This window comes from Amborella trichopoda, chromosome 10, assembly GCF_054954075.1.
Source record: "Amborella trichopoda isolate Santa Cruz 75 chromosome 10, AtrichopodaSantaCruz75HAP2 v2.0, whole genome shotgun sequence".
NCBI classification, from domain to species: Eukaryota; Viridiplantae; Streptophyta; class Magnoliopsida; order Amborellales; family Amborellaceae; genus Amborella; species Amborella trichopoda.
Window position 1 is genome coordinate 46,005,687 of NC_142345.1, and position 13,724 is coordinate 46,019,410.

The 13,724-nt window shown below is 39.0% G+C and overlaps 1 long non-coding RNA gene across 31 annotated transcripts in view; it reads right to left on the bottom strand.

The window, feature by feature from the left end:
• Positions 1-13,724, bottom strand: part of LOC105421675 (uncharacterized) — a 91,266-nt gene that overhangs the window by 47,558 nt on the left and 29,984 nt on the right. For 21 of the 31 annotated variants that reach the window (XR_016042458.1, XR_016042447.1, XR_016042454.1 and 18 more), the window contains 3 exons: positions 8,242-8,415; positions 6,940-7,320; positions 2,729-2,821 (listed from right to left, as the gene is read on the bottom strand). This is a non-coding gene — a long non-coding RNA (uncharacterized LOC105421675). Of the gene's footprint in view, positions 1-139; positions 223-2,728; positions 2,822-6,939; positions 7,321-8,241; positions 8,416-13,724 lie in introns of those variants that run through there. The other 10 variants (XR_016042456.1, XR_016042463.1, XR_016042449.1 and 7 more) reach the window with 2 other exon arrangements.

The following is a 13,724-nucleotide window of genomic DNA, read 5'->3' on the forward strand; positions in this document are numbered from 1 at the left end:
AGTAAAATTCAGCTCTAAACATAAATGAATTTCACAAATAATGCAAGTAATAACTAAATTTGAACATAAAGTACAATCCCTACAAAAAGGCATCTTAGACAAAAATGAGATACAATATCTTCTCCAGTTCAATAATTACCTCTAGAATGAGAATTCAGGTACTCGTGCAGCTTTTAGATGCCAATCCCAAAAAAAATTTCCCCAACTTTGTCAATGTGATTACTACAATAAAAAGTTCGTAGGCCTCAACATCAATGGTTGATTAAGCTAGTTAAGAATTATTATGGAATTATTTTTTTTATCAAGGGTAAAAAAGTTATCACAAATTTTGTTTTAATCAGGACTTCTTTTTTTGAAATAGAATTAGGATTCCTTGGAATTTAAGTAGATCTTTTATTATAAATAGTGGTCGTATCAGGGTTTTGCTTTCAGACTTAGATATCATTTTGTTCAAAATCTTGGTTTCACCATAGAGCTAGAAGCTTGGATTGTAAGCTTCCTATTATTTCAATTAATTCGATCTTTGATTTCTCTATTCCTCTTTTTTCTTTCCACCATACCATCTGGTATTGGAGCAGGCCCGTTCCTAAAGAGCATGAGCATTTGCTGCAAGTTTGCTCGATGACGGTTAGAGAGGTCAAGTTCATGGATGTGGTGGTGACAAAGTTATAAGTGAGGGAATAAAATGATCTAATGAGAATTGAGCAAGTGGTGTACGAGGGATGTAAAAAAAGTCAAATCAAAGGAGATTTGAGGATCTGGTGGATGAGGTGAAGCCAACCTGCTCTGAATGATGTTTGGTCGTTCATGACAAAGGCGGATCTGTATCCAATTGCAGTTATAATTCACCTCATAACTAAAGGAGAGGTAACCTCATTGTGTGAAAAGGAAAAATGAAAAGGCATAAATCCAAGCCAGTTGAAATGCATAAAAATCATCTACTTAGTCACAAACAAAAGAAAGAACAATTGGTCATCAACCAGGAAAAATGAAAAGGCAATAAATCCAAGTTAATTTTAAAAACAACTACTATGTGCTAAACCTCTTGAATTTGTGCATTCCTCTGTTGCAAGGCCTTTTGCATTTTGACGAGTGTTACTATTAGGGGAGTTTTGAAAAAAAAAAATACACAATATATTTTTCTTAGATACTAATTAACTTGGAAATGCGTGTGCACCTCTATCCTCATACCATCAATTCAAGACAACTAAATTCGATATGTATAAAATCCAAAGGATAATTCTGATTTAAGTTAAATCTCCCAAAAGATGACCAAAGTAAACTAAAATTTCTAACTTACCGCACTCGACTTTAGTTCCGAACCAGCAAATGTATTGCACTCATCACTTTTTCCTTTCCCTAAAATCTCCCCATTTTACATCCCCGGGGCTCGTCCTTTCAATTTGTCTCTTTCCTCCCTCTCTCTCTCTCTCTTTTTCGCTCTCTTTCTCTCTTATCTCTAAATATAATTAAAGTCCTATGGAAATCGGCTTCAACCTAAGTCTCACCTACTCTCTTCTATATTCTCTCTCTTAGACATTGATTCTATCTCCCCTTTCCTAAACCTCACTCCAAAAGAAGAACCTCTCATCTCACAGGTTTATCTATGCTATTACCAAGATTCTCTCTCTAAAGATAGCATTTTTTTGACAAACTCCTATGAAAATATAGTTATACATAAATTCTCTCCCATTCTACAATTGCCATTACCAAGATACTCTCTCTCTCTCTCTCTACACACGCACAAACCCAACAAAAACAGCGGTAAGATGGGGGTAATTGCAGATGAGCCATTAGTTTTATAAAGTTCGATACTACCACTGTGGTATAGAAAATTTGGAAATCCATCAGTAGTTTCTAAAGAACTAGCAGAACTAAGACCAGTTCTCAATAACTTGTTAAATACATTTTTCGAAAGGTAAATACAGTGGCAGATGAGTTGGCTAACTCGGAATTGGATACATCCAGGAATAAGTCACAGCTATATGGAAGCACAGTTCGTAGTCCTTTTTTCTCCATGAAGAAACATTTTTTATAGTCAAGTATCTTTATTAAAAAAAAAAACCCAGTAATGGCAAAGGCTTGTCGATTATAAAAGGTACAATCTCTGAAAGTTCATAGATATGTTGCCAGTCTAGAAACTTAACAAACACTACTCTGAAATTGATAGATACCACCGTTATGTTTCCAAACGAATCCATTTTGAATGACAATTACATCTGATTGGATAAAAAACAAGGACGAATAAAGGTTCCATCTCCCATCTCAGAAAATAACATATCCTCTTAATATCAATGAGCCCTATATTTGCACAAGTTCCCATGTTGATGCTCCATTTCTCATTGCATGCAAGAAAAGAATTATAAAAAGAGAATATATCCTAAGGTAAATATGCATTACTGAGAAAAGCTTCATGCATCTTCTAGCTTTATGTTTCATCTTCTTCCAAAAGGCTTGACTATTTTCATTTTAGACTCCCTTGTTTAAGATGATAAGCCTTTTAACACATATTGACGATCTGCAGCAAGCCACACGCATGAGCATGCACATAACCCTACATATCCCATGGCAACAAATGTTCATAACTTCACATGGTTTGGTCCAGCAATACCATGGTTAATGCATTATAATATTGTGAAGCATACAAAGTATCCATTCAGTTTAAACACTAAACATTAACTACAGCTCATCTTCATTTAATAAGGAAAACAAGGAGACGAGAACTGACCCCAATCTTCCATCTTCACCGTAAAATTTGATGCATTATTTCATGATCCAAAATTTCAAAATCACTTGAGCTGCTGCACAAAAAGGTGAGGTCCTGCAAGCCCAGTGAGATATGAAAAGCCATTAGTTAATATTAATGAAAAGTTCAAGTTATACTTGTGTCTATTTGAAGCAGTCATTCCAAGAGCATTAACAAGATATTTGGTCATGATTTATAGTTTTGTCTTTTTTTTCCCTTTCTGATCCGTTTTTTAAATGAGTAAAGTGTGTGTTTTCTTCATGTTTGAAGTATCAAAGAACCATGCACAAAAAATAACTGCACCAAATCTACAACATAATGCCCAAAAAGTAGACCAACATTCTGATACTAAAAGTGATCAAATGAAGGCTCCCCCCCCATTAGATGCTTGCATTAGTATTCCACTAATTGCATTTTCAACAGAAAGAAGGCATTTAGCAGTTTCCATTAAAATATAGGAAAAGAACAGAAATCCAATATTCCAAGTAGAAGAAGCACAAAAAAAACTAGATACAAAATATAAAGTATTACAAAAGTTCTATCAGGGCAAAGGTCAAACATGTACATGTAATATGAAGAATATTGTAATTCGTATGGCATGAGTGCATCGGAAGCCCAATAAATCGCTTTTAAAAGCCTTGCTGCTTGGGTTTTTTTATTTCCGCACTCATATTCATATGTGTTTAGGTACTCATATTTTTGCACTCCTGGGAGTGTGGTTCTAATTGAGTGAAAGCAACAATTAGAGTAATAGGTGCCACATTCATGGGTGAAAGATGTTGTGTGAGGAAGGCTCTATGGATAAAAGAGGCCATGTGATATGCGCTACTTGGAAGAAAAAGATCATCATGGAAGGTGTACTCTAATTGGATGAAAAGGCCATTAGAGTAGGGCTTTACTTGGATGAAACAAGCCACTAGAGCTGGTTGGAGCTGATTCTATCTAGGACATAGGGGGCTGCATCACTCTTGAGTCTCGCCTTGGCATGTGAAAAGGCATTGACTTGTAGGATCCAGGGTGGCAAATGTGTATAGTCCTTGTAATACGCTCAGCCGAAGAGGATCCAAGGTGGTGGATGCTGAGCCAGGAGGAAACCAAGACTCTATTGAGCAAAGCGGAACAAGAGGAAACCAAGACCCTATTGTGCAATGAGATGGTGGCTTGTAAAGGCGAGTGCCTAAAAGCCTCTGCATGGCACCATAAGCAGCACGCACGCATGACAATGACATTGGAGGGCAATAATGTCAAGCTTCATGGAAGGCAATTTGATTGGAGTTGTAGCGGACTACATCGCTGAAAATATGATGGGTGCCTTGCCTGACAAATATGAGATTAACTCTACGACCCAAGTTCAACTCCGACTAGAAAAGTACAATTCTTGAAGGGTGAAAGAAATAGACTTGGTTACCGAGAATGTTAATAAAAATGAATGTCCTCGTAAAAGACACATACAATCCCAGACCACATACCAGCCTCTATGGTCCTAAACAGTGTAACCCCATCATGGGAGCACACTTTGTTGGGCATTAGTGGACTTATTGGCTTCGCACCCTTAATTAGCATTTCCTCCAAATATGCTAAAACCTTCACTTGCCCTTCTAGTGCTAGAAAACCCTTTGATCAATCTATTGTAAGTGAAAAACCTTAGTAACACACGCTTTGCTGAGCATATCATCCCATAATGTCCCTGCCTCTCACAACTCCCCATTCTATTATATGTCAATGTCCTTGGATAAAACCCTTTCTCAAACTCATCAAAAAGCTTCCTCGCCGCTCTAAGTTTACCACCTTTATAAAGCCAATATATGAGTGTACTATATATAGCATTATCGGGATGCAGTTCCTCTTTAAGAGCTTCTTCCATAGCTTACAAGCCTGATCAACCTAGCCTTCTTGACATAAAAGATAAAAAAATTTGAAACACAGGGTTGGGCATGGTATAAACTTCTTCTCAAGCATTTCATTAAAAAAGGCTTAAAGCCTTGCTTGGTTGCCCCTCTTTATGGTAAGATTTAATAACTACACCATACGTGACATCATTTGGAAGAACTCAATTGTCCTCCATGTCACTATGAGCTTAACAACCTCCATTAATTTCCCTAAACCGTCAATTATGATTGTGTAAGTTGAACGGTCAGGGACCCAAACTTTGCTTATAATCTCATCCAAAAATCTTTTTTACTCCACAAAATCCACTCATAATTGTAAGTCACAGCTTATAGAGTCATAGTATTTGGAAAAAAAAAAACCCAAGCTTAGCATCTCCTCCAAAACCTAGAAAGATGATTTCAAATCGTTCGTTTAACACAAGGCCTTAATTAGAATATTGCAAGTAAAAACAATTGCAAATATCCCAAATTTCCTGCAATTCCTATACATTACATATAATTAACCAAATCATGACTTTTGGTCTGACTCATTGCATTCAAAAGAGTATTAAAAGATCTGAATCATTGCATTCAAAAGAGTATTAAAAGACCTGACTAGTTTATCCTAAACTCATTCATCCTGAAAAAGGACTGAAGGGCCAACTTGGGCTTGTTTGCAAAGCCATAGTTTGGAATAATATCTATGAATGCTATTTCACTGAAATTCTGGAATCCTTTAGCTCTTTGAGTATAATTTCCATGGAATTCAAATCCCTAGCCATGGCTAATTTCTCTATGATCATATGATAAGTATCAGGATTATGAAAGAAATTGGGGTGATATTTCGCAGCATGGTCAAAGAATTGTAAAGCTAGGTCTACATTTTCTTGTTGATTGATCATGTTTATGAGCCTATTTAGATATTCCTCCAGCCTAAGGGGATCAACAACAAACCGAATTTAGCTGAGCCGAGCCGATATTTGTCATTATTGGCTGAGCCGAGCCGATACGAGCTGAGTCCCACTACATTATTAAAAAATATATTAATATTTTTAACTCTTTTCTTGGCTCTCACGCAGTTTCTCTCTAAAGCCCTCAGTTTTCTCTCCTCCTCTTGGATGCTCTATTATTGATCATAAAAAATTAACCCAGTTCCTGGATGCTCTAATATTGATCATAAAAAATTAGAAATCCCAATTTCCTTAACCTCGAACCTACAAGGCCAAAACTTGAACCCCCAAGCTAGCAAGTCGTCATCTAAAACATGAGTTTTAAAAATATCTCTGATTTTTTAAATCTTTTAAGAATGCTAAGTTTTTTCAAAAAATCTTCAAAAAATCATATATATATATATATATATATATATATATATATATATATATATATATATATATATCCGTACTTACATTTTTTATGAAAAAAACTTCTTCCCTGTAACTTTTTTAAGTATGCATTTTTTCTTGAGAGACAGAAGAGGTAATATGATCTCTTGCAATAGAGGCAGAGAGTATGGCTTCTTTCAAGTCCTTCCTTTCCATAAAGTCTCTCTCATCTTGTAAAATGCTTTGTTTGCTATGAGACCAATCTTCTTTCTCTATTGTTGATGGCATAGGATTTTTCACTTATGCAGTTATTTTAATAATGGCACCAATTTTGTTGGTTACTTCTTAGATGTGAAATTGCGCTCAAGCGTCTTTCTCTTTACAAAATCTACAGTCTCTCTCTCTCTTCTTGTTCTTGGACAAGGATAGAATATCAAATGGGAAAGTCATTGTTCTAAGTGTGCCACTTGCAATGCTACCTTAGTTAAGCACATGAGAATCTCATTGCGTCATTTCGAGATAATTTGGAACATGCACAATTATATTCAGTGCCCTCCATTGGTTTTATAGAAAGTAAAAAGCATGTATTGTAATAAATATAAGGGCAAACGTTTGTCCAAAATTTTGGATTATAGGTTTCTAAAATCACCAATCAGAAATAAGATGTGTGTGTATAAAGATACACAGGAATATTCATGGCCCATTTTATACTAAAGCAAAGCAACCAAACTCATATCTCAAAGTCAGAGGAAAGACCAGGCTGGAACAAATGAGCAGAAATATATGCCAATCAACACACCCACACAGTGAAATCTTCATCCTCATCCTTCTCCAAAAACTTATTTATATAATCAAGGCAAAATATATACAAGATGTAATAAACAGAAAAAGAGGCTTCTACAAAGCCACTGGCTTGCTTCGAATGTCAAGAGAACGTGAAAATGTGGCTTTATAAAAAGCAATTGCTAATGCCTATTTAATTCTTTCAGCTTCAAATGAGAACCTTGGCAAATCGAGCAAAACATGCGAACAAGAGCAAGCTCTCCATGTTGCAGCAGAGGGTCCTTCCATGACTTGCTGATAAATGTATCGATGCCTTCGATTATTGAACGCTAGGAAATAACAAGTGGGGCTAGCGACTCTCTTTATTCAGCGTCTTCCATGCAAATGAACAACTTGTCTTATGGCATCAAAGATAGACATGTCCTTCACTTCTTCCCATGCTTGCCAATCAGCAACCAGGTCAGCCCAGATCACTCAGTTCAGGAACTTTTAACTCTACAATTGCGTTCACCTCTATAGTATACTTCAGAATGGAATTCAATAAAAGTGATATGTCCTCCATGCATGATGATGGGGGTGAAATTCCAAAGCATGCATGTTCCTAATGCAAAAAATTCAAGATTAGTTATTTTGCTAGGGGTACATGGAAAAAAAAGAAATCAAAATTAGGTAATACAATCATATATTCACTCAACCATGAGAGTAACAAGTATTCAAAATTTGAAAATTCCCATGCATATTTAGACAAAATAGGAGACACATATGCCCAAGTCAAATTGTCGATTGATATCAACAAACAATATTGATCACACAAGGAGCAAATGTTCTCGGGATTGTAAAAGAGACCATTTACTTTTTGTTTAAGGGGGTCACAATTACTTCTACTCATTGGATGTCAAATTTGATGGCTTAGGGTGGGTCACAAAGTCCGAGAATTATTTTTTTCAAACTTTGAGTTTATCTAATGACACTCCTACAACCATCCAATTTGAGATCTTAGGGACATAAATGATTGTGACCTCCTTGTACAAAAAGTAAATGGTCTCTTTGTATACTTTTTTATTGTTTTATATATACTTAACAAAAAAACCCAGAAGCAAATATTCTACATGTAAATGTGCTTAATACTTCTTTCATGGGTAGCAATAGTTATTTTTCATTTTGTTTGTGCAAATGTGCAGGTGCACGTGTGTGTCGGCGTGTAAGGGGGAGAGAGACAGAGGCTTGCACAATTACAAAGTAATATTAGGAATGTGGATATGGTTGGGACAAAAGTGTTGAAAAAAATATAGATATGAGATAATGTATAATGAATAGGTGTTTTAATTACATACATAGTAGGATGGAAAAAATATGAGGAAATGGTGATAAATGGTTACAAGATTACTTATAATGGCAAATACTACCAGAGACTACAATACACAGAATTCCCCAATTTCACGATATGAGCTTTAATCAGTTATTTAGATATTCCTCCAGCCTAAGGGGATCAACAACATAGAATAACAATATCAAATAGTACCTGTACAGCAAGCAAACAAGCCTCATGTAGCAAAGGTTGCTAAGCTGAAAATATGCCTAAAATGCTTGAACAGCCAGACCTCTACTGCTGACATAACTTACTGTTCTTTTCATCCATCATGGAATTGTGTCAAACATGAGCAAGTGCTGCTAGGGTAAATCCCAGCTCTACCACCTACAAAAAATTACATTGATTTAATAAAAGAGATAACTGAGAAACCACCTTGTTTAAAAAAACAAACAACAAATATCTATAATGCAGCTAGCAAAAGGCAAACAAACAACACATAAAGTTTCATTTTCCATATTCAATGGCTATTTGTACTTTTGTGGTCTCTGTTCAAAATAATGACTAATCCCAAAGTTTCATACTCACAAATGTTCTATTAGCAATTTGCCATCATATTATGGGCAGAAATCAAATCCCAAGTCAACTAAAATATCAATGTCTTGAGATGCAATTCATATCATCTATGAATCTCTCTCTCTCTCTCTCTCTCTCTCTCTCTCTCTCTCTCTCTCCACCACCACCACCACCAAACAAACACACAAGAAATAAAAAACTAAAAAAAACAGGCAGAAATATGAACATCTAACCAAATTCAAAGTGAACAGAACCGAATAGAAAGATCTAGTATTAAAAAGTTCTGAACCTTCTAATGAATCCTCTAGGCATAAAACCCAAATGCAATAAATCAACATTGTTCTCCATTAGTCAACCAACCTTCTTTTTTTTCCTGGAGGAAGTTGACTTTTGTATTGATTGTATAGATAATTACTAACAAAAATTAGGCAATTCTCAAAACAGGGTGCCCTATACTGGAAGCCTTGAGGGTCCAAGAATCTTTGCAATAGATCCAAAAATGAGGTGAGCACTAAGGGGGTCCAAATTCCCCTAGGGATAGTTGAGACTTGCTCCCTCCCTTGCTAATGCATTTGCCGCAGCGTTACAGTTCCTATGAGTGTGTCTCCAAGAGACTTGGATACTGCTGCAAATGTGGCCAATTTCAACAAAAATGTTATCTGGTCTCCAAGGGCAGAGGGCATTGCCAGAAGCCCAAGCGCTAGTGTTGCTGGAATATCCTCTACCTACACCTTTCTGCTCCAAAGATGATTAAATCTTCTGAGTCCTCTGAGTAGAGACTTGGCCTCAGCGAATGTGGAGTCCTTGACTCTGATAGGCAGAGCATAAGAAAGGAGGCTCAGGGCTTCAAAATTCCTAAACAGGCATCCAATGGCTGAGGAGCCCTGGTTGCCTAGAGAGCAGCTATCAGATGGCCCCAGGTTCCGGTGTCCTTCATAAAGAAGCTCGAGGAATCCTGTGGGCACTTAGGTGCAGCAATGCTTGCCAATTTTGGTGAAGATCCGAAAAGGAGAAGATGGAGAAACTTGGGAGGTTTAGGGCTCAGAATGTGACAAGTGACCTCCTTTTTTCAATAAGAGCTGAGGTAGAGGCTCTCTCCTCACTAAAGATCCTATTATTCTTCTCAATTCAAATGGTCCAAAGAGTGGCTGAGATGGAAGCACTCCATAGAAGATTTCCTGAATTTTTCCAAGGAGTTCTAAGGCATAAGGAGAAGAGGTGAGGGATCAATTGGGGAATGAGCCACAGCCACCTGAATAGAAGAAGAAGGTCGGTTCAAAGGGCCAAGGCAACCTCACAATTTAGAAATAGATGTTGATTGGTTTCTTCAGCATTGAGGCACATGGTGCACCTGTTAGGAAAATGTATACCCCTTTGCTGTAGTTGATCGAGTGTCAAAGCCCTTTCATAGAGTGCTATCCAAGTAATAAGCTGGATTTTGAGGGCAAAAAGGAGCACCAAGCCATGGTGGCTATAGAGGGAAAGGCTGAGAGGGGAGGAGAAGGCAGGGACTATAAGCTTCAGTAAAATGAAGCAACTGTGAATAAACCTGATGGAGAGGGCGATCAGACAATCTTGTCATTGCATGTGGGAGAACAAATATCGAATCGGGCAAGACCGAGAGATTAAAAAACTGGTGAAGCTTGTGGTCAACTAAGAGTCTCTTGAAATTGTGGTTCCAAGATCTCGCATTAGGTGGACCAGTAATGCTTTCTGCCATCGAAGAGGAAGGGTTATGGGTCAGACAAAAGAAACTAGCAAGGGAGTAGTAAAGCGGGTGACGAGGAGGTGAACAAGGAATCGAGTGTCATCGTGTCTCTGAGGTCGGTTCGAGTACAGTAGTTTGAAAGCAAGCTGACTGAAACAAGTAATTGATTCAATTCTCGCTTCATTGTCAGAGGTAAGTGAGGGAGGAAGCGCGGCAAGTTCTAGCCTCTCTTTCCTTGAAAAGAGGCTGAACGACGCCCGCAAGTATTTGATTTTAGGGAGAGACCATCCAGTACCTTCACTGAGGTTCAGCCAGCGAGCCTCTTGATCTGCCACAAAGTTGTGTGTAGCCCCAAGGTCAATCATAGCCTCAGTAGGTTTTCAATTGATAGACACTTCTACATACATATGCTCTCATGCTTGGGGCTTGACTTTCTTCACTTGCCGCTTCAATGAGCAGCCTTAGAGCCCTCATGAGTTTTTCCAGTCTAGCGACTACGACCATAAAGAAAAAGGACATAAAGAAAAGGGAAATACTGGAAATTGTGGTCTTGATAAGGGTTGCTTTGCAGCCTGGTGAAAGGACTCTCCCTTTTCATGAAGCCAGGTGCCACTCGACTTTGTCTATAACCAGGCTCCATAACTGGATTCGAGGAAGGCCAATGCAAGATGGAAGGCTAAGATAGGATGAGGGCATTGGCTCTACAGCACATCCCCATGAGTCAGCGAAGTATTTCACTATGGCTTGGTCAAGGCAGATTCCTGTCATCTTAGTTTTTTCTAGGTTCACCCTAAAGCCCGTAGCCAACTTGAAGCATTGGAGGTAGAGCAATAAACAACTAACTTTTTAAAAAATTGCATCACAAAAAAGGAGGGTATCATCGACATATTGGAGGTGGAATATAAAGAGACCCCACCTACCCACTTGGAAACCCTAAATGCATCCCATGTTGTACACATGAGATAGTGAGCCACTGAACACCTCAGCCACTATGGCAAGTAGGAAGGGTGAAAGGGGGTCCCCTTGGCAGAGCCCTCTCGAAGCATGAATGTAACCCTTAGATGTGTCATTAATAGGTTCCAAAAATTGGGGTTTTGAATCCATCTCAACCATAGAGAGCCAAATGGCGTTCTGGACAAAGTCTCATCATCATAAGCTTTTTGATTACCAAGTCTAGGATTTTTGCTCTACAGCGGGAATGGATGCACTCGTGTGCTATTAGAGCCCCATCGAGAATCTGATGTTCCTTCTCAAAGGTCCCTTGGGACGATAAGATCACCTGACCAAGGACACGTTTAAGGCAGGAAGCCAGGCCTTTAAGAGAATTTTGTAGGAAGTATTAATCAAACTAATGGGTTTGAAGTCTTTAAGTTCTTTTGCTCCCTTCTTCTTGGGGATCTTGGCAATGAAAGTGACATTCATCGCCTTATGGATAGTAGCTCGAGAGTGAAATTCAGAAAAGAAAGCCACAATATCAATCCTAAGGGTATCCCAAAAGACTTTGAAGAGGGCTATGGGGAAGTCCATTGAGGTCTTTAATGGCTTGGAGTACTTTGTCCTCCTAAAAAGGGCTTTCCAAAGAGGCTGCAGATTCGGGAGAAATAGAAGAGAAGGAGTGGTCTGCCATTACTGGCCTCGGACTGGAAGGGGAAGAGAAAAGCTTGAAAAAATATTCAACAACCGCTGCCTCAATGAGATTGGGATGGTCAACAATCTGGTTCCCCACCTTGAAGTGGGTAATACAGTTCTCCCTTCTTTGACAGTTGGCTATCTTGTGGAAATAAGTTGTATTTTGGTTGTCAAGCTTGAGCCATCTGACTTTGGCCCGATGAGCTTAATAAATTTCTTCTTTCTTTAAGAGGAACTGGTAATCACGTTTATGGATGGATCGAGAATCCAGCTGAAGGGGAGGGAGGTTTAAGTTCTTCAATGGAGTCTCAGTGTTGAATAGACCTCAAAAGGGAATCATTTTGGTATCAGAAGTTTCCAAGGAGTTGTGAACTCCATGATTTCAGAAAAACTTGGAGCATTTGAAGCTTTTTCTACAAGATAAAACCGGCCCACCCATTCACGAGGGGGGAGAAGGACTCCCAATGGTTACGGACAGGAGAGGGGAAGCTGGGTTCTTAAAGCCAAGACAACTCAAAGAGAAAAGGCTTAGGCCATCGAGGAAGGGATTGGGTATCTAGCAGGATAGATCTACGATTTGAGGTGGGCTCGGGAAGCACCAAAGTGCCAGGGAACTCATGATCCCACTTGAGAGGGATTAGAAATCTATCTAAATTTGAGAGGCTTGGATTAGCCGAATGACTAGACCAACTGAACTCTGCTCCTTCCAACATGATGTCTAGAATACTGTTATGAGACCATCTGGTGAGATTAAAATCACCTTCTACACACCACTTAGAAAAAGGGAGGGACCTCAAAGACTGTAACTCTCTCAAAACGGCCAATTTCTCGTTGTCTTCTTGTGGTCCATAGACCACAATGCATTTCCAATAGAGGGACAAAGAACTTGCCAATGTGAGAGGCAACTAAGGTGTGTTGAGAAGGGTCCCAAAGGACCCAGATACCACCAAAAGGTCCTATTGCATCCAGAGCTAACCACTGGTAGGGGAAAGCCCCAAATATTCTGAATTTGGGAGAGGGTGTGGGAAGGAAGTTTGGTTTCCACCAAGCCAAGAAGAGAGGAAGAATACTGTGAAACAAATTGACGAATATTTTTCCATTTTTCTAGGTGGCCCAAACCCTTATATTCCAAATAAAGATCTTCATTGCAAAGATAAGGGGCGAATGGCACTCATGGTCGAGGGCGATAATGTCGAGGAGCCAAGGGAGTGGGGAGGACCTTAGCTGAGGGTTCTCCTTTCTCATACCTTACTTTGACAGAGAGTTGTATAGCAATTGGGATGCTCTTAAATTGGTTGAGGGAGCCTTACCTTTAACATTCTTCGACTTAGACTGGTGTCTAGATTCGCTATCAGCATTGATGAAGGCTTCAAGGGCTTCATGTGGGCCGTTGAACAGGAAGCCCATCATTGAAAGGTTCTTGTGAGGATTGCCTTGGGCTTGGTCGATTTCGTTCATTAAGCTGGAGTCCACAAAGGCCGGTGAAGAAGAGTTTGAGGAATAGGAAGAAGAGGGGTTATCAAAGGGAAGGGAAAGATGTGTGGGTAAGGGAGAAGGATACTCTTCACTGAGATTGTACGGTAGCAAAGGGGGGAGGGGACCTTCAAAAGGGGAAATGTGAAAAGAATGGCAGCCAGGGGGAGTAGGAGGTTGAGGCGGAATTAAGGGTGGAGAGGAAGGCTGAGAGGTGGAATAAATGGCTAAGAATGGGCTTGAATGAGGGCTTGTGCATGAAGGCATCCGGTGAACAGGTTGGGCAGGCCTTGATATCGAAGCTTAATTA